The 22,194-nt window shown below is 36.8% G+C and overlaps 1 protein-coding gene across 2 annotated transcripts in view; it reads left to right on the top strand.

The window, feature by feature from the left end:
• The first annotated feature begins 186 nt into the window (after positions 1–186).
• Positions 187–22,194, top strand: part of tex2 (testis expressed 2) — a 48,636-nt gene continuing 26,628 nt past the window's right edge. For both annotated transcript variants that reach the window (XM_073843276.1, XM_073843263.1), the window contains exons 1-2: positions 187–340; positions 3,148–3,223. The gene's annotated coding sequence lies outside the window, so the exon portion shown is untranslated. The remainder of the gene's footprint in view (positions 341–3,147; positions 3,224–22,194) is intronic.

Genomic DNA, 22,194 nt, shown 5'->3' with positions numbered 1-22,194 from the left:
TACACAATTAATCCAGCAGAGGGCGCTTCTGTCCTGCAGGTTCGTCCAGTTCACCAAAACAAACACACGCCCTTGCACCAGACATTTTAATCCAGCACAGAGCGCGTGAACGTATACGTGTATCATCACCTCTCGCGGATCAGGGTTTGATTGGTGCAGTCTGGCGAGTCTGTATGGGTTATTTTCGCTCTGCTTCCCTGATGTGCGGCTGTCACTGGATTATAAACACAGACATGATCACATCTACGGACGGGATCGATTGTGGACGCACATGTGAATATATAACGTGCTGGATGAGATTCTGTGTGTAGTTTCGGCAAGATAATGAAGATGTCTAATGGTAAGATCGCGCTCACGCCCATCATTCTCATCTCTGTGTGTCGTTGCTATAAACCGCATCCCCTGTCTCGAGACAGACGAGTATCATAGCAACCGCAAATGTTCTGTGCCAGTGTGTCCGGTGTGTTTCATCATCTGTGGCTGCTTTATAATGTTTTAAACCCTGGTGCTGTGTCATGAGATTGAGATGCTGTTGATAGTTGACTGACAGCTGGTGGATGAGTTACGAAGAGTAAGGTGGTGGCATCAGGAGGTAATACCATGGTATTGGATGATTACCATATTCATATATTTCATGCCACTTAAAAATACTAGGAAGAACAGTAGGCACCTTTGCAGTTACCATGTTACATGTGGATAAACCATGGTATGCTAAATGTTACATGTCTAGAATGTTTCATCACGTCCAAAGTCACCATAGTACTTTTTTTAGTGGTTTCATTTAGATCCACTTTTTTAAATGATGTCATCTTCTTCATCCAAAATCATATTTTGGATTTTGGACGATCAGATTATGGACTGTAGTTGCCATAGTAACCATAGTTTTCGAAATACTATAAAATCCACAGTGATTGTTACAGTAATATTGTGAGAACTTTCTCTTATCCACCGTTATCATCTAAATCAGCAGTGGAAAAATAGTGACAGAACGAATTTGTGAGTTTTTTATTACATACTATTCAAAGCAATAGGCACAGACCCTAACATAAAACCTAAGAGGCCGACACATTGTGTCTGTTTTCTGTGTAGACATATTCTTAGAGAAGATGTTTGTGTCAGTTGTGTTTTATAAATTATACAGGATTGTAATTGTCACTACTATAGTAATGATCTTGTTTGCATTGCACACACAGATACCAGGCCAGGATCATTGGTGATATGCTAAACACCAGCTTCAATGCTTTAAAATACAAAGCATTAAATGCCAGTAAAGTTACACATAGTTAAGTTGTAGATTATTTAGACATACTCAATGCCCTTTACATATCGAATGATAATTAAAATATATTTACTGTTACAAGAAGCTCAGTTTTGAGGGTTGGTTTTTATCATTACTACTTGTAATGTGACATCCATATTTCAGTTTTGAATAAGAGAGAGAGCTCTTTAGTCAACTTTTAAATTGTAGATAATATATTGTACCACATCACTAATATGCAATAAAAATTGTACATTCATATTACGAGTTTTTGCAGCTGTGTACAAAAGAAAAAAAAGTTAAAGAAAACATTTTCATCACTAAGCAATACGATGAGTCCATATTACTGTATATTGTCATGTATATTATAATAGTCTTGACTACAGGGTGTTAGGCATGACACACAGGATGTATTGCTATGTTCACAATTATTTAATGCACAATATATAAAGCCTTTAAATCCAGTTAATATGTAAAAAATAAAACTTTATTTTAGTAAACAAAATCATAGAGTCATCTTTCCGCTAGAAGATCTACTTCTTGTCATGTAAACTAAGCTTAATATTAAAAAATAAGATTAAAACAAAAGAACAATTCCTTTTTTCTTTGTCTGTATCTCTGTCTTTCTAATTCGGTTCAATTCAGGTTCAATTATAATGGATTAAAAATTAATAATTGAATAATAACAGTATGATAAAGCTAAGGATGCATCTACAGCCACAGGGTTGGATAAAGACTGATCAAGTCATGTACCATTTTATACAATACATTGTATAGAAGCAGGTTCACAGTGATAAAAAAAGAAACAATAGAGCTCATAAAAAGATCATTATTCAGATCAAGGCAGTTTATTTTTGTTCAGTTCAGATTAATAACAGTGGGAATTTCATTTAAATTAAGTCCACTTTAGCTATAATTAGTGCTACGAATGAGCAACTTTGGTCAGTTCAACTGTTGATTCAGTTCAGATTCTGGGGTCTTGCTTAGTCGCTGAGGTCTTGAAGGCCTAATCCAGGTTTTTGCTGGCCGTGAAGAGCTGTTTTGTGGTTGTTTCTGAGTGCGGGTCCACCATCTGGTCTGGATATGGACCAGATTCGGTTAACTATGGTAACCTTGGGATAAGGATGAGACAGTCAGACTGATATAAGTGTAGATGCAATTCTGCTTATGATGTAACAAGTATCGGGGAGTTGCCAGTTCCCTGTCACACACACTGTTATTTGCCCTTTGCGATAGTGTATGTCTCTCTCTTCTCTCTCTCTCTCTCTCTCTCTCTCTCTCTCTCTCTCTCTCTCTCTCTCTCTCTCTCTCTCTCTCTCTGTCTCTCTCACACACACACACACACACACACACACACACACACACACACACACACACACACACAGCGCTTATTAAAGTTGCATGAGTGTTATCTGTATGTTTGTATGTGTTGAGTGACAGGACTAAAACAGAGCTCTCAGCAGCCTGAACGCGTTAACCTGCCTTGTGTAACATATCAGAACAAACAGCCTGAGTGGCACTGAGTGCACATCTGAACACAGTGAAGAAACACTGAGCGCTCTGTAGACTGTCGACCAGCTGCTCTGCATACGGCTCACAGGCTGCTCTTTTAGTGCTCAGGAGACTTCTCAGTTACTGAGTCAATTATTGACAAATAATACGAATGTAGAGCTAATGTGGATTGGAGCATTAGATGAGAAATGTATGAGTGATTTTTACCCTTGTTGATTTTACCATTGTTGATGGAGTATCAACAAGCGTTTTGAACTATATAATATGTAACATAAAGTGTGTCTGTGTAGTGATGCATGAAATTGTCTGTGATTATCAATAACAATGATATAAATATGGAATTGTAATGTAGAGTTGTGTGTCTGTTCCATCCACAGGCTTTTGAAGTGTGATCCATGACACCATGCTCAGACACGGTTGCAGGTGGAGACTAAATGTGGCAGAGGTCTCGACGTAAGTGCTAAAATTGTGTTTCTGAACTTGTATTGATTCCTGTCGTCTTTATGGAATTGATCCACTGACCTGCTCCAGTCTTCACATTCAAGACACTGATGCGTTTTCACACCATACGTGAGTGTCAGACAGATTTGTGTGTTTCACTCTCCTCATTCTACAGGGTAAAAGCAGCAGGATTAATGGAATAGTTCACCCTTTTCATAAAGTGTAATTTGAGGTCAAAAATAAACACACAAAACCTTGGTAAAGTTTCCAGGAATGCTCTAAACATTTCGCCACAGATTAAAACCAGCTTAAAATCACTTGCTTTCATACATGGTCTCTGAACCTGCAGATCACATAAACACATTTTTATGAGAAGTACAGCAGCAGTCTCAGTCTCCGCTGGGTTAAATGTTTTCAAAAAATATTACAAGATATATGTAAACTACCTTATTAAAAACTCCCACTTGACCAAGCTGCTGTTCACTCTTCCCTTACACGAGAACATGCTCTTGTCATTAAAGATGAGAGGTGCTAGATATCACAAAAACAGCAACCTTGTTAAATAAATGAAGTGACCCCAGTTATTGTGCTTTGTGTTAGAGGAAATGTTCTCAAACATGGTGTTTAAAAAAAATGTATACAACGAGGGCATTGAATGCTTGAATCTGATTGGCTGATGTACGTTTTAATGGTGTACATTATTTTCAGGGAAACGCACGGCAAAAGTAGTTCCAGGTAGCACTTGACCACATTACATGTCTATATCACTTCGCCACATGATTTCAGTTGTTTCAAAGGTCCTTACAGCCCAAAACATCTAAATAACCAAAGCCACAACGACACTGGCCAAACAAATAATAGGATAAAAACGACATATTATTGACATGCCACAATATTACGTTTTATTATGAACTGAAAGCACATATTCTATTTCTCCCACTCTCTCCCTCACAGACGCACACACATACAGTTTGCACACGTTAACATACACACTAATGTTGTTAGCGCTGTTCTGACAATTAACAACTTAAAAACTACATGACATTTCTCACAAGTGAGGTAACAACAGCGTGGTCATGAAGAAAATGAACTTAAAGTTTCACTATTAGTAGAGACGATGCTGCCAATCACTTTTGAAAGATGCACAGACTTGAGAGAGGTAATTTATGAGCTTAATCTCTCTCTCCCTCTTTCTTGCTGTCTATCTGCCTGTCTGTCGGTCTGTCTTAACTTCATTATTAACTGCATTAGTTTGCTTTTAATGGCTCAAGTGTCGTTACTAGGTCTAAAATGACGTTTTGGAATTAGCAACGAAGGCATTGGATGAGCTGCGTAAGAAATTAATCCTACTCACAATAGCGTTTTAAGGACCAAAACCGGAAAATTTGTCTTGAAATATATCATTTGATCGATGGCTATAAGTGGAATAATTGACTTTGGTCAGTTGAATTCTACGAAAAATTTAATTCTACGGCCATCTCCACCTCGGGTGTGCATTATTTTCTAAGAATTCAACGGCCCGTCGTCAAGTATTCCTTACATAAAAAGCAGACATATTAAAACTGTACCATCTAAAAATATCTTATGTTCTGACTACAGTTGGGAGGTGTGGTGGGTGTCAGGATGTCTCATATCTTTTATGTGCTGTATGTTGGTCTTAGGGGCTGAAAACATAGATGTGTTCACAGTCATAGCGCCACCAGCTGGCAGCAGGAAGTGTGGCATTTTATAAACATTGAGACAATCCTCTTGGATTTACCTGCCTAAATGCATGTGACCTATGTACACTGTTTTCCTGGAGCCAGCAGGAAGCGGTCGCTGCTTGCAGCTATATATATATATATATATATATATATTTTTTTTTTTTTTTTGTAACTTTACTAGAAATGCACCGAATGTTCAGCAACTGAAATGATTCAGCTGAAAATAGCAAAAAAAGCTATTTTAATCACTCTTTTAAAGGTGCCATAGAATGGAAAACTGAATTTACCTTGGCATAGTTAAATAATAACAGTTCAGTACATGGACATGACATACCATGAGTCTCAAACACCATCGTTTCCTCCTTCTTATATAAATCTAGTATTTGCAAAAGACCACCGAAAAATAGGTCAATTCCAACATATACCTGTTACGAAACTTTCCCGAGATCGTTAATAGTTACGCCTCCAACATTTGCATCGCCCAATCATCACTAACGTCAGTACATCTGTAAAACAACGTGAGTCACTCAAGGGACACGGTTAGCTTAATGCTAGCGCTAGCCTGTTACATTGCTATACATAGGATTTCACTTACCACATAAACAGAGAGATGACTGTGCTGATGATGGTGAATGATGGAGAAATAACTGCGTTGATGATGGCGAATGATTTACAGATCTGGAGAATCACTGACGGGCTGCTCAACTTGTGTGGTAAGAATCACTCCCTCTGCGTTGTAACTTTACACAGAGCACATGCATCACAGTAATGAAACTAAAATATCCGCAATTCAAAACGGCAGATTCAACAAACTGCATATTAAAAGCAGCTAGAGCTCCTAATTAAATATATTTTTATCCATGTGCGAGCAATTGAGCTCTGTGAAACAGCCAATCAGAGCAGAGCTCATTAATATTCATGAAGCTTCCAAATAACAGAGCATTTCATTCTAGGGGCAAATTCTAGGGTTGTAAATGGACCTGTAAAACCATTTCTGGAGATTTTTTGCCCTTTCCTATGCCAAATACCTTCTATGTAGATATCAGAGAACAATTTAAAATATTTTCTCAATGCATTCTATGGCACCTTTAATTCCAGGGTTCAAAGTCCAAAGTTGAAGGAAAATCTGCATGAGAATCATTCATAAATCTGCTGCTGTGAGTACTGAGGTATTCTTGGGTTTCCGCCAAAATAAAAGTCAACATTCATAAATGTTAGTATAGTAATTTTACCGTTGTTCTGTAAAATAAATAAAAAAAGTAACACAAAAATAATTATAACAATCTTTACAACAGCTCTATTAATACATTTATTATAACATTCTCCTTTGCTCAACAAGGCTGCATTTATTTGTACATTAAAAACACATGCCTGATTCAAGAAGGGGGTATTAAAAATGGGCAAAGAATATTATTTTACTAACTTATAGTTTTTAAGTTAAATTGTGCTGTGTTGGTAGGCTATAATGTCTCCTAGAATGTTAAAAATGTTTAGTGTTAAATCAATTTGAATTTAGTGTTAAATAAATAAAATTGTTGTTTTGTCATTGATTTTTTTTTTTCTTTGAAAAGCAAGACAACACTGTAAAAAGCAATTATTGGCTATTTAATGTATGCAACGGTGAAAAAAAAATGGCAAAATACATGGGGGGAAAATACAAAAAACCGTGTTCGGTAATCGGCCTTCGGCCCAGTGTGTTATTTTGTTCAGCTTCAGCCAAAAATTTTCATTTCAATGCATACCTAAACTTTACAGTGTATAGGTATTCTACACTTTTAATTGTATTTGATAAGAGCAGTGTGACAAATCCATTAAAAATGTACATGTATGGGAACTTGTATAAATGATGACAAGATTTTTATTTATGGTGAACTGCTTTTTTAAATGAATGTATGTACTGATAATAATGGAGTAGATGGCATACTGCTGATTTTACTGTGCACATGTTTGAGGTTTTGTGTGTTGAAAACAGAAGTTCATGAACTGCCTCAGTCATGTTCCTCTTTCTGTTAGTTTCCGTTTGTCTTTGTCTCATTAGAGTGACAGAGGGATTCATGACAAAATAGCTGTAATGGAGAAACTCATTCATGAGGACATGATCTGATACAGGACAGAGACTTCATTCAACTGTGATATGAAGCATATCAATATGTGAAAGAGTGAGTGAGCCATGTGTCTGTCTGACTCAGCAATAATGTCCTGTACAGTTAAAGAAAAATCCCAGATAACAAGTAGTGTGCAGTAACACCCACTATGGGTCATTACTTTATTAGTGGGAAAAGACATTCTGTAGGATATATAAGCAGAAATGTGAAGCTCATATTTTTACTTATATTAATTCTGTTTGTGTGTGTATGTAGAGATACAGATATATGTATCTGTATTTTGAGCTGCCTAAATTTAGCAGTAGAACTAGTGCTCTAGGTGGAGGCTGTTTGTTCTGTGTAAACAGTGATTCACGGATACTGTAGTTACGTCATGTTTCTGGATACACGTACGTATCAGAGCATGAGTGAGCAGAATTAACCAGCTTTGTTGTTACGCGGGTTGAAATACTGGCTATAACTATAGAAAACAGGGTTCATATGTGATTTTATCTTATTTACCACATTAGCGTGTAATGTTAAAGTGTTTTGACACTGTATTATAGTTGCATATTTGTTTATTTACCATCCATTGTAAGTGTTTTTCCATAAACACTGTTCCCGGTTCATACAGCAGTAAATGAATCAGCCTGCTTTTAACTAACTGTAAAAAGTGTTTAAACAAAATTGATAGCAGGTTAGCATGGGATCAGTCTGTGCTTAATTCCCCTTAACACATGGCCTCATGAGGTTCATCAGGTCTCTAGACATGTACACTTAATGAGCTCATTATATAGCGCAGAGCCTGTTGGACTCTGAACTCACTCATCTCTGTATCCATAGTTACAGCTACTTTTTCCCATCCCCAATTCATAATTAACAAATATTCATTGTCATTCGGGTCACAGAGTTGCTTTTAGTATTGCAGTGTATTTGCAGTTCACAGTTCTTGTTATAGGCAAGACAAGAATGAAGCTGAACAGTATTATCATGCATCATTATAAAATATAGTCAAATATCTTTTTTCAAAATACAAAAAAAAAAAAAAAAATTATAATATGCATGTTAAACTTATTCATGTATTCTTTTTATAGTAATAAAAATAGTCACTGGAGTGGTCTAATTGTGTATATCATTATAAAGAAAACTAAATCGTTTTTTCATGTAATTTTCATCAGAATATAATAGCCTTCTCTGGAACTGTAACCACACAGTTAGCATACTTTTAGCTGTTGCTTATTTAGACACACTGGCTTTCTTAAGGGTCAAACATACTTTCCAGTAATCTCATGACCTTTTCCCCCTTAAAATGTAGATACTGTTTAGTCTATTTTTTAACATTATTTCATGACAACATTAAAACATTTCAGGGCTATTACTAAACTCACTTTTATAGTCACTACAGCATTCAAATAATGTGTGAAAATCTTGGGTGCATGGTCCCGTCATTGCAGCTGTACAAATAAATAATAAAGCTTCAATACACAAAGGATTAGTTCACTTTCAGAACAAAAATGTACAGATAATGTACTCACCTCCTTGTCATCCAAGATGTTCATGCCTTTTTTTCTTTAGTCATAAAGAAATTATATTTTTTGACGAAAACATTTCAGGATTTCTCTCCATATAATGAATATGGATGGTGGCCCCAAGTTTGAACTTCCAAAATGCAGATTAAACTAAGCTTCAAAGGGCTCTAAATGATCCCAGCTGAGGAAGAAGGGTCTTATCTAGCGAAACGATTGGTTATTTTCTAAAATAATTGACAATTTATATACTTTTTAACCTCAAATGCAAATCTTGTCTCGTCTCTGCGATGCGCATACGTAGTCTGTGTGATCTGGGTCAATACCGTTAGAGTATGTCGAAAAACTCCCATTTTGTTTTCTTCCCCCACTTCAGAATTATCCTACATTGCACCAGAAGTACTGACCCAGTGTTTACAAAGTGAACATACAAAAACTTTACCAAAAAAAAGCGTTGTAGGACTGTTTTGAAGTTTGAAGTATTACAGGCAGTACAACAAATACTACAATGATGTAAAACACTTTACTGTTTAAATAAATAGATATAAACAGTAAATATATTTATTTTGTCACATTACAATAATGACAATGAGAGAGTGCTGTCATATGTCTTATGTCATAAAGCAAAAATGAATAAATTAGTAAATTTAATGGGACTTAAAAAACACTTTAACATTAACATTTCGCCAGTGACATAGGCCTAAATAATATAATTTCTAGACCATAAACCTGACCATCTGCAACTTTCCCTGTCTTGACCGAAACCTTTACTGTGGTCACAGCTTTTACCTTACTGAGGGAAGCTGTGGGAGTTGGTTTTATAGACTGTTAACTCATTTGCCTTTAGGCCAGAGGTCCATTAGGGTTTGCAGATTTGAGGATTTGTGTGGTGTCTTCAAAAATGCAAATGTAGATGATTTTGTTTAGCACACAGTTTTTTTTTTTTGGTACTTATTTTAGTGCATGTTGTGTGTATGTATTTCTGGCACTGTGAAGCAGAGCAGGTGTGTTTTATTACATAATGCAAACAGTTATATCAGAGCTAAAGTGGGCAGAAAATGCTGCTGCACCTGGTCTGCCACTCTGCATCTGTCTCACTCTCTCTGTTTCTGTTCTGCTCAGAGCAGTCATCTGATTATGTTCACACTTCAAATCCATTTATAGGCCTTTAGATCCTTGCATTTTGTATTTGTCTGCATCATATTTTGTGTGATTTCATAGCAGTAATGTGTCTTTGTGCTAGTTCTGATAACAGAGAAGTTCGTCTCTAACCGTACATGGAGGTCAGACCAAACTCTGCTGATAGAAGCCCTTTTTATTAGATATTTTTGAGTACCTAACCAAACCCAACCCAAGCACTGACAAAAATTCCAAGTCTTCCGAAGACAAGCAATGGCTTTGTTTGAGGAATATGCCCAAAGCGGTTACTGTTTCCATCTGCTCTTATACTCAAAATGACAATCACATTAGGTTTGTTGAACTTTGGCAAGATTTAGCCGTTTGCTGAGATTTTCCTCTTGGACACACAAGAATGTCTCTGCTATGTGGTCTCGTTGGCTATAACAATGAACATAATGTTTCAAAATAGCCTTTCTGAATGTGCTTGTTAGCATGTTGCACAGCTAATCTGACTAAAGTTAATGTTGTTGTATTCACACAGACCAGAGTAATGCCGTCATACCTAAAACCGTGTGACCCAGCCTCAACCCAAAACACTAACTCTCTGTGTAATTCATAACCGCGCCTTTATTATACACAATACAATAAGATGTTTGTTCTTCTGTTTTATTGTTGCAGGAGAATCCAAAGTACAAGCTGTAAAGGCTCCACTCCTTATTTTGAAAGGGGGTGGAGGCAGTAGCTAATTTGCATTTAAAGAGCCAGACATGAAAACGGCTTGTTTTTTTGTTTTTTGTTTTCTTCCACCTAAAAAGGGACATTTAGGGCATGGTATAATATAATTATCATGAAGCAGACGGACAAACAGGTAAGTAAAAATGTAAAGATGTTTATTTAAAATCGGCAGAGTGTTGACGAGATAGCAGTGAACTGGGAGAGGTGAGTATAGAGATCTGATATACCCCAGGAACTGAACTGAATGGATATGGAATGAACATTTTTCGGCTTTCAAGAAGAGTTGGTGTTCTCTGAGTCTCTGGAGGACCTCCGCAACGTGGTGGCAATGTTCGGCCTCACTCTGGGAGTAGATAAGGATGTCGTCTATGTAGACTATCACAAATCGATGTAGAAACTCCCGGAGGACTTCATGGATGAAGTTTTGAAATACGGAAGGGGCGTTGACCAGGCCACAGAGCATAACCCTATACTCATAGTGGCCAGTAGGGGTCACAAAGGTGGTCTTCCATTCATCCCCCTTCCGTATTCTCACCAAGTTGTAGGCACTGCGGAGGTCCAACTTCATGACGATGGTGGCTGAGCGAAGTTGTTCGAGGGCCGCAGGAACGAGAGGAAGGGGGTACTTAAATTTTATTGTGAACCCGGAGCTCACATACTCTGCGCCGCATAGAGATTTCCAGCCACGTGGTAAAGTTTCGTTTTTGAAGCTTTCTATATTATTATTTATTCTTTATATATTTGTTCATTATTCGTTTACTTTACCACTGCGACTTTGCATGTTCCGGTTTTGCGCAGCAGAGCTGCCTGCCCTGCTCTCTATTTTTGTTCGAAATGCCTTTGTTCTGAGATGGTGATAATAAACTCTTAAATCTAACATTGATGTTTGTTTTATATCTGTGGATTGTATTGTAGGCTAGTCAAGTGTTGATTTGATATAAAGGTTAAATTGAGTAAACTCACTGTGGACCACATGCCGCTTGGATATCGATGTCACTTAAAAAACTAAAACTTACGTTTAAAAAACAAACAAATAAACTCCAAACATTTCTCTAAATTATTCTGATAAAAAAAACGAAACGAAAAAACATAAACTTTCTATTAAATACAAATCTGGTCTATTTTAATGTTTGTAACAGTATAAGCTGTTTGGCGGAAAAAAAGACGGGCCTCGGGTCGGACTCGGGCCCAAAATTTTGATAAGCTGTCGGACAAGGGCCAGGCTACAGCCTGTGCATCTCGGGCCAGGGCCGGGCTAGGGCTTAGATTTAAGGCCCGTGCAGGGCTCTACCCACTAGCTCCACAATATAGACACAGACCCCGGGTCAGCCTTCTCTGTCGCTCAGCTGCGGTCAAACGACCAGACTCGAGGATCATGGGTTTTGGTTCTGGAGGGCAGGCGGTTTCAGATGAGTGCATGAGTGGATGTTTCAGGATGAGGTTGGTACGATTGCAGACAATCGGAACATCTGATAGAATGCAGTATGAAACGTTCCAAACCCATGTTATCATCCAAAGCATAAAGAGCAGGTTGCATAGTGAATATCAGTGAACATTGCAGTAGAAATCCGTTGCACTCCTCTGCCCCGCCAGAGTAGGGCACCGGTCGGGCCATTGGACTGGAAGTTGCGGTATCCGAAGAAGTGCTCGGTGGAGAATGTGCCGGTGGTGCAGATGGCGTGATGGAAGCAGATGATAGAAGTACCTTTCTCAGGGAATCGACCAGTTCCTGAAATGGATCGTGTGCACTCATGCTGCTTACTGTGTTGGTCCGGGCTTACTGTTATGAAGCAGACGGACAAACAGGTAAGTAACAGTGTAAAGATGTTTATTTAAAATCAGCAGAGTGTTGACGAGATGACTGGGAGAAGTGAGTATAGAGATCTGATGAAACTGATTCAATAAAGATTTCCACAATGAAGTTAACAGTCCTTTCTTTGCAGATCTGATGCAGGGTGAAATCCAGGAATGAAGGATCAACTGGCTTACGGTACACGCACCCACTGCGGTCCTTGGTGGACAGACTGACGCACACACACCGCTGGGATCTGTGACTGGACAGACTGGAACAAGACAGAGTTCAGATAAGTAGTAACAGGTAAGTACGAAGTGAAACTCACAGAGAGAAGCACTGGCATTCCGCTTCGTGCAAACGAGCCTGGACACTGAATGGTGTGTGGAGTGAGTCTTTATAGGGGCGTGGTGATTGGGTGCAGGTGCGTGTGATTTAGAATTCAGGTGATTGTGATCTTTGTGTAGCTGTGGATGTAGAACCTGGCCAATCCGTGACAATAATATGGTATTATAATAATAATAAATGATTTTTGGGATAACTTCACAGACATATTCTTTTCTTGTAAAAAGGGGTATGTTAGATATTAGTTCCCCCTGAAGTTTCACTCTGTTTCTCACATAAATATATCATATAGCTACAGAATTTTTTTTTTTTTTAATGTTTTTGGTGTTTGTAATAAATACCTAGTTCTGCCATGAAACTCTAGAAGATACAGGGTGACAGGTTGTTAACGTAACTGATGATATCACAGAGTTATACTACTTGGCACAAGCTGATTGGTTTATGTTCTGTACACAACCAATGAACTTGCAGCTTGCAGCTTTTTAAATGGCTGGTAGCATTCACTTAGGCATTTCGCAGCATGCTTGCAGAGTTCCCTTTGAAACCCTTCACCTTCCCCAGCTCCACCTGTATAGATCTGCTACGGGTCATTTTATGCTATTTGTGCAGCAGCAGTATGTCTTAATTACTCACAGCACATATCGCCATATGCTTTGGCAGTAGAAAGTTCTGTACTTGCCTGCAGCAGCAATAATCTACAACTACAGCAATAACAAAGAGCAGCTGCAATTCAGCAGCAGCAGCGTAGCTGTTCCGCCAAGACCAAATACATTAACACGGTGATATTCATTACCATGTTAAATTTTCAGAAAGTTGTCATGACAGAAATACCTTTTGTCAGCCTGTTACATGTTTTCTGCACATCTACTACAGACCCTTTGTGTGTCTGGCAAGGTGACATTTTGGTTCGGCTCATTCTGCAGTTGCTCGGATATGGCTGTCTGACAGAGGTGCTTAGCATCTCCTCACTAATCTGAGTCTAGCTGATGCTTGATACATCAGCAGTGCCTGTAAATCTTCAGCATCTCCTTCACTCTGAGCATGAGCTGAGATTAATGGCAGATGAGCAGGTACTCAGTTTCTTCACATCTGCTGTGCTCTCTCTTACTGATGCATCTTGATATGAATTGTACTAAAGTACTAAAGATAACCATTTAAGAATCATTCAAGTACAAATAAAATATTTTCCAAACATGGATGTGGATATATATGATTAGGCCAAACGGGGAAAACATCTCAGTTATTTAAATATTTTAACTTTCACATCAAAGCATATAGAAACATTTTTTTATTGCTTATTAGTAATACTATATATTATAAAACTACTGAAAACTTTTCAGGTTCTGTAGTGCCTGTTCTCGCTAAATGGTAAATAGTCGTTTCTTTGAAATTGTTTTTGATGTAACCACCTCTCACAGTAACACTGTACCTCCATTAGTGTTATTTTATAATAATTAAGCTACTCCAGTGGTTCCCAAACTTTTTCTGTCGGGCCCCCCCTTTTGCAGAATAACAAAAATTCAAGTTTGTCTGATACCCAAAACCAGTTAATGAAACTGTATTTTGTCTGGTATTGCAAACTTTATAAACTAAAAGTCTTCAGCCTGAGAGGTCTACATTGGAAGCTGTAAAAAAGCAAGAAGCAGGAGACAAAGTCATAAAAAATGAACAGGGTTTATTGAATAATCTTACTTGCATGATTTAGTGCTTAGACTTTATCCCTGCTTTGTCTGGATTTTGTCTCTACTGGATTTCGTCTTGTACTCAGTCTGACCAGCACAAATCAGTCAGTCTACTTGCTAAGTAATGAAATATCGAACACTGTTTCCAGGTCCAAGCCTCTACTCTATTTAAAGTCAGAATGCAATTTCAATAGCTGTCCATGAGCACTATTTATTTAGAGTTCACTAAGGTTGTGAAGGTGAGAAAATTTTCCCACTGGTTAATTGACGTGTGACAACACCGATAATACCGGTATCACTGTATGTGAGTTGGTGGAGAGTTTCCCTCTTTTTCTCGCTTTTCATCACTTTTAAACAGCTTAAAAGCGCTATGCGCATATACTTTTACTTTTTAAATTAGAGGCAATTCGGCGTCAAGCAATTGTTAGTGTATAGTTTGTCTGAATTTTCCCTCTCTTCCTCCGCTTTTAAAAAAAACGTGCACTTTTTACTTTCACTTTTTAAATTAGCGGCAATTCAGTGCCAATGGATTGAATTGGCCTACAACGTCAAACTAACTTAGCCTATATAAATCATATAACGTTTATTAACAAAACAAATAAAAATATACCATGCTATAGGCTACGCCTAATTTAAAAAATAACAAATAACTTACACAAAGTTTAAGGTAGCCTATATAAAAATGAAAATAAGTAGGCTAACATGGAACCAAATAAATAAGAAAAGAAGATTGTTTATTAGCAAAACAAATAAGAAAGCTCGGAGACATGGCATGCACATTTCCGTCAAATAAAATAAATAAATTACAAGTTAAGTTTAAATAAATATAAATATCAGCAAACACTGTGGAGCCAATAAAATAAGAAATGAATGTTAAAAAAAAAAAACTTCCTATCATCTTAGAAAAAACGGCAAAAGTCAAGTTTGGATATTTTAAAAAAAATCCAAAATATTGCCAAACAGGCAATTTTGCATTTAGTTTCGAAACTAACCTAAATTATCTGCTATCGTCTTGTCTTTCTCACCTCTCTCTTCTTGTCAGACTGTAGCCTGTTGAGCAGCCACATTCAGTTTTTAGGTGTACTTTCTGTTCTCTAACTGAACTAAATGATTTTTATTACTTTAAAAAATAAAAACGACGGTGGCGGGCGGTGCAAGTAATAAAACCGGTTTTGCTGTATCACTGTCATCACCGTCTATCGCAGCAAGCCTAGAGTACACCACATCTTTAAGCTAAACTTATCTAGGTTAGGATCAGTGTTAGGGAGTAAGTAACTACATGTTACGTAATTTAGCTGCAAAATTTCTGACAGTAAACAGTGTTGAGTACTACTGTAAGGTTAACCCTGCCTGAAAATTATTTCTGTCGTAACAACTCTCTGAAAAGTTTATGATTGTAATGGATATGACAATGTTAATATATTTGGTCTTGACAGAATAGATCTGCTACGCTGCTGCTGCTGTTGGTTATTGCAGTAGTTGTAGATTATTGCTGCCAGCCATTTAAATAGTTGCAAGCTCATTGGTTGCGTATGCAACATGAACCAATCAGTGCCAACCCTGCAGTGTCAGCCTGCAGAACTAGGTATTTGTTGAAAACATTCTTTAGAGATGTAATCAAATGTAATCAGTTACATTACTTTAATAAAGTAATTGAAATTGTTCAGGGATGTGATTTTTATATTCCGGATTTTTCGACCTGAAAATGTGACCTATGTCACGTATGTGCGACCGTTCGCAAATGGCGGATGGCGAAGTATGATTGGTCAGATCACCAGTCAATCAAGCTCCCTGCTGCGCAGTGTAAGTTATCTCAGTCGCTCTCGCGCTACAGTGGTATCGCGAGAAGCTACGCAAACAGCTGTCATTATCGCAAACAATTTATTTTCTATTGCATAATCGTGCGATTAAATCAATTTCGATTATGAATGCGATTAGTCGTATATTCTAAGTGAACTACGGCTCTATGTACTACATGCTGCACCATCTCAAAACAGGTGCTGGAGATTTACGGATAATCACAGAACTGGCTTTATTGACAAAATGCGCAATCGCCTTCAATTAATCGTGCAGCCCTACTCTGGGCCAATCATAAGATTCTGATGCAATGACATATTTACTTTGTGCTGCGTAGTTTGGTTTGTTGTCATCTATTACAATGCCTCTGGCCAAAAGCAGCTGCATGAATGTGAAAGTTTGACACAAAAATGAAATCATCAACAAAAAGACTGACAATGTATACCCCTCCTTGTTTACAAATACAACACCAGGAGGCACAGCCGTTTAGAGGTTATTTACAGTTAAAGATCTCACAGAATTTACAAGTAATTTAAAACTGATGTGTGAATGATGCTTTACCAGTAAAAAGATGGAACGGTGATGCCTATGTAAAAAACAGCGCATTATTGTATTTACCGGTAAAGTCATTTCAGTAATTTTACAGCAGTTTGCTGTGTGAAAGAGGCTTATAATACATGTATGAAGCAGGTTATATTAGCCACCTGTCACCTGTTTCTAAATTTACAGTACAATATTTAAATTCATACACACTCTAATTATGCTAGTTCTTGTTCCTGCCTTCAGTATCTCTTCTGTTATCCAGGGAAAGTTTTGTCTTTAAAACAATCTTAAGAAAAAATTTAAGAATGTTGTAAAGAAATGTGTCAAGGATTAAAAAATATTCCTAACTTTATTCTTAAATTAGCAAATGAGAAGAAAATAGTAGTTAAGTGGAATTTTATTCTTTAGAATATTTTGTGAATCTGGCCCCTGGTCTATCCTTCAGCAGTTAGACCTGTGATTTATTGATTGATTGAGCTCGAGTTTCCATTATGAAGATTGCTTTCAAAATCCCTCATCCTGGGAAACACTAAGAGAAAGAAAGGTCTTTGAGCTTATGATTAAAATCAGGGTGTTCCCTCTGTAGTGCTTAGAAACTCAATAAGACCCTAGTCTATTTCTAGGATAACAATGATATAAGAATAATGATAGTGATAGCATGATAATTACCTCAGTCACATGTCATCATTCTTGCAAAAATTAGCGCCATTATAAAGGTTCTGAACAGCTACTACATCTACTTGGACTGATCCTAAAGGATCTGGTCTAGGCTATTCATTAAGTTCTAACAGGATAGCATTACATTATATTTATTTCATCCATCTGTTCAAAGAAATTGTCCTGTGGTAGGGTCATGGGGATGCTGGTTCCTACACCTAAATCTCGGGTTGAAGGCAAGTGGTCAGGTAATTTGTCATGGTAACACAGCATGCATATTTACTAACATATTACAACAAAGTACATATTAACGCTGTATTCTACATGACCATATTTTAGATCCATGAACCCTACCCCATACCTAAACTTAACTATTAGTATGCAGCAAATTAGGAGTTTATTGAGTCAAGAGTCATAGTTAATAGTTAATAGTGAGAGCTAACTGAAGTGTGAACGTTTCTGATATTTGTGTATTAGGTGAGTTTTGTGAATTTCACATTGGATATACCTGTTTATTAGGGTTGTGACGGTGAGTACATTTTCCCACCGGTTAATCAACATGTGACAACACCGGTAATACTGGTATCACAGTGGGGGGTGGTTGTATGACTTTTACTTTCACTTTAAAATTAGCAGCAATTCTGCGTCTTAGCAACTTTGTTTTTAGTTAATTTGAGTTTTTCCTCTTCTTCCTTCGGCAGAACCGCCATGCACATTTTACTTTTTTATTTTTACAAATTAGCAGCAATTTGGCATCAAGCAGCTGTTTGTTTTTAGTTAGTTCGAGTTTTCCCTTTTTTCCTCACTTTCGTTCACTTCAAAATAGCTTGTAAAAGTGTTGTGCGCATTTTACTTTAAAGGAGTAGTCCACTTTCAGAACAACAATTTACAGATAATTTACTCACCCCCCTGTCATCCAAGATATTTATGTCTTTTTTTCTTCAGTCGTCAAGAAATTATGTTTTTTGAGATAAACATTTCTGGAAATTTCTCCATATAATGGACTTAAATGGTGCCCCGATTTTTGAATCTTCAAAATGCTGTTTAAATGCCGTTTAAATGCAGCTTCAAATGGCTGTAAACAATCCCAGTCGACGAAGAAGGGTCTTGTCTACCGAAACGATCGGTCATTTTCTTAGAAAAATATATTTTTACATATCTTTTAAGCACTGAAACTCGTCCAGCACTAGGGCTTGTAGTGCGCATTCCCGACTTTAAAATTGTTGTTCTGAAAGTGAACTACTCCTTTAACTTTAAAATTAGCACCAATTCAGCGTCTAGCAACTGTTGCTGTTTTAGTTCATTACAGCTCCATGCAGATTTTACTTTTTTATTTTCAATTTAGCGGCAATTCTGTGTCAAGCTGTTTTTTGTTTTTAGTTTGTTTGAGTTTTCCCTCATTTCCTCACACATTCGCTTTTACATAGCTTTTAAAAGCTCCATGCGCATTTTACTTTCACTTCTAAATTAGCGTATTAGGTATTAGCGTAAAGCAATGAACTTTTATTAACAAAACGAATAAAATACATCATGTTATATGTAAAATAACAAATAAATTACAAGTTTAAATAGGTATGCAAAACTGAAAATCAGTAAACACTGGAACCAAATAAATAAGTAATGTAGAATGTTTTTTAGCAACGTGAATAAGAAAGCCTGGAGGCAAGGCATACACCTTGATGTAATATAAAATAAAATAAATTACACAGTTTAAATAAATAAAAATCAGCAAACACTGTAGAACCAAATAAATATAAATCTCCCACTTTTACCTTAAATAAATGTCAGAAGTCTTTTCAAAATCCAAAATATTTTTAAACTTTTGCATTTCGTTTTGACACTCTTCCGCCATCGTCTTATCTCTCTCACCTCTGTCTTCTTGTCAGGCAGCTCGACTCACTCTCTTCATTTGATAAATGAAATCGGATCTGTGTTGCCACTGTCGTTCAGCAAACTGCATAGAGCAGCCGCATTCAGTTTTAATTGTATTGTCTGTTCTCAAACCAAACTAAATTATTATTAGTACTATAAAAAATTAAAACAACTCACTCCGGTTTCACCGTCAGGAGCTGAATCTTTTTGTTCAGGAGGACTGCACACTTTATTACCTGTGATTGTTTCGTCTCAGTGCTTGTTTGATGGAGGACATGTTGTTTTCATTTCCTGAGCAGGTGGCTTTGCGTGGGCTCACAGGAAATGAATAAGTGATAAGCAGGAAATATTGAAATCAGTTACGGTGATATTGGATGGCCAAACACCCGAGCACCTGTGGCATGATAGCTGAATGAGCTTATATGTTTATTTAATATTTAAATATTGTATATTGAATTATATGCTGTCTTTAAATGTGTTTGGATGCTATTTACACTTTTATGTGTTGCAATTACTCAATTAAGAAATATTATTATTACCAATGATAATAATAAGAGGTTTCTCCTGGTGTGTTTCTTCCCAAATGATGCCTAAAGAACATTTTTGCTGTTCTGTTTAAGACATCCATGCACTGGCTGAATAAGCCTTTTAGATGATGTAGTTAGTAAGTGTCCATATAGTCTTGACATGTTGAAGCCAAAAGTCTGATTCAGATGGTGATAGAAATTGCAAGAAAAAACGATTCAACATTTTGAAAACTTTCATTTTCAAAACAGTTTGAATCCTTTTTGATCACTGCTTAACACCATATGGTAACTGTTGCACTTTGCTGTATTTTGCATGCATATTATTACTTAAATGCTAGAATGTATTTACACCCCAGTGAGGGTGAGCTGTTCAGAACAAAAAAAGAAGAATGAGAAGAGAAGCACATAAACATTTAAATTGGCAACAAGTATGCAGTATAATTTTAAAATATGCATTATATGTGACATGTAAAATATGCATTATATAATGTGACATCCCTTATGTTGAAAGGCAAAATGCCAAATATAAAACCATTTCAACTATAGCATGTCTGTTTCCCTACTTTTAAGCAAGAGATTTAAATAATCAAATAATAAATATATTTATGACACTTTATTTACTGCAGACAATCATGCAACTGACTATGTGAGAAGCATTGTTTCGTTGGATCACAGAACTCCCTTCTCCACTGTGAATAAATCGCCATCTGAATCTGTGAGTTTTATCACTGAGATATCATGTAAATGTATTTTTACAGACGTCCACATGAAAAACTGTAAGAATAGGGCTTAACCAGCTTTCTTTCTTTCTTTCTTTCTTTCTTTCTTTCTGTTCATTCATTATGCATCTTTCTTAACTCTAGAACATCTTGCTGATTGTGTAATCCATTCACATATTGTATGAACAGTATGTGTTCTGTATCCCCTGTATAAAGATGTATCTGTTTTTGATGTATCTGTTCTGTTTGGAGATTGAACACTCCCTGCAGATACTTTCAGATATTTTCAGTCACTTTACAAACATCTTCTGTGACCTTTAGGCCGAATATGGCCATCTCCTACTGTCCTGCGTCCTATTCTTTACTCTACAGTGTGCAGACTAGATTAGTGCTTCCTGACTGCTCTATTAGACAGTCTCAGGAACCCCCCTCACACACACACAGTAACCACTACCAGCAGGCTCCCATGAGAAGTCCCATCATGCATTGCATGCACCAGTAATTTCATTTATTACAACATTGTGTCCTGAACAGACTGATCAGAATTTCACAGCAGAATCTTTACCGGTAGTGTTAAAATGATATGATGTGACTAAAGCGTCACTAGCCAGTTAATTACAGTCAGATTTATGTACAATTTGCTTTTTTTAGTACACATCTCAGGTGTAATTGTGCACAATTTAGTCATATACTGAAGAAAATTGCTGCTTGCTGTTCTTTCCTGTGCAGGCTAATAGCAGGCTAATAGTTAATGTCAGTGAAAAGTGAAATATATGTTTAGACTAGGTTGTGGATAATGTCAACTTTCAAAACCTTAAATGGAATGGCAATACATTAACAAAGATTTCAACAATAAGCAAACAATGAAAAAAAAAAAATGAAATGTTATCAGTGTTATACATGGAGAAGCTCTGGATGATGAACTTGACCTTTAAACTCCATGCTCCGGTCAGAAATCCTCCTCACAAGTGGTTGGCAGCATGCTCTGCAAACTCGCATTCATCACAGACGCTATTCTGATATGCACTGAGCACTTATCATCATCCAATCAAATCCTGATGAATAAAATGTAGTTCAGCCCTATATTATTTCCTTGCTGAATATCTTGTTTCACATAAAAATACATCACAGATGTTAAATGGATTGAGAATGCAGTATATCACTTTGACTTAAGAGCTTGAATCAATGTGATCGTTTTTGTCGGCCGAATCTCAGATGTCTTGCCTGGAATGTTTCTCTTTTTTTAGAGATGAGATCCAATTAAGTGGCATTCTCTTTTCTTTTGGGGTAGAATTTTCTCTAATCTGTCATTCCCTTTAGTCACAGTCATGCACACACATAGAATTTTTTCCTTATTTCGATCTTTCGTCTGTCCTTCAACTTTTTTGCCTTCTGTTTTATTGCTATGTTAAATTTCGTTTAATCAGTGATAGCTAAATAAGTGCTCCATTCATCGGATACTATACAAAATTCAGATAATCTCTTTAGAAGGGTTGAAAGACAGGTCCAACGCTTGACTGTCTGTAATGTGCAAGAATCTGTTTACTAAATCTGCTCACCATCTGTGTTTGTCTGTGTTTAATTGACTTCAGGAATCATGTACGTATTTTGGAAATAATAACAGTCTCTTTATGAGAAATTTAACTTCTAGGCCATACAGTGAGGAAAAAAGAATTTTGAACCCCTGTTGATTTTGTATATTTGCCCACTGACAAAGAAATGATCAGTCTATATAATGGTAGGTTTATTTGAACAGTGAGAAACAGAATAACAACTAAAAATCCAGAAAAACGCATTTCAAAAACGAATAAATTGATATGCATTTTAATGAGTGAAATAAGTATTCGACCCATTTCTCTAAACATGACTTAGCAAAACCCTT

This window comes from Garra rufa, chromosome 1 (assembly GCF_049309525.1).
Source record: "Garra rufa chromosome 1, GarRuf1.0, whole genome shotgun sequence".
Lineage (NCBI taxonomy): Eukaryota > Metazoa > Chordata > Actinopteri > Cypriniformes > Cyprinidae > Garra > Garra rufa.
The sequence above is the reverse complement of the archived record's forward strand: the minus strand, read 5'-3'. Positions and strand labels throughout refer to the sequence as shown.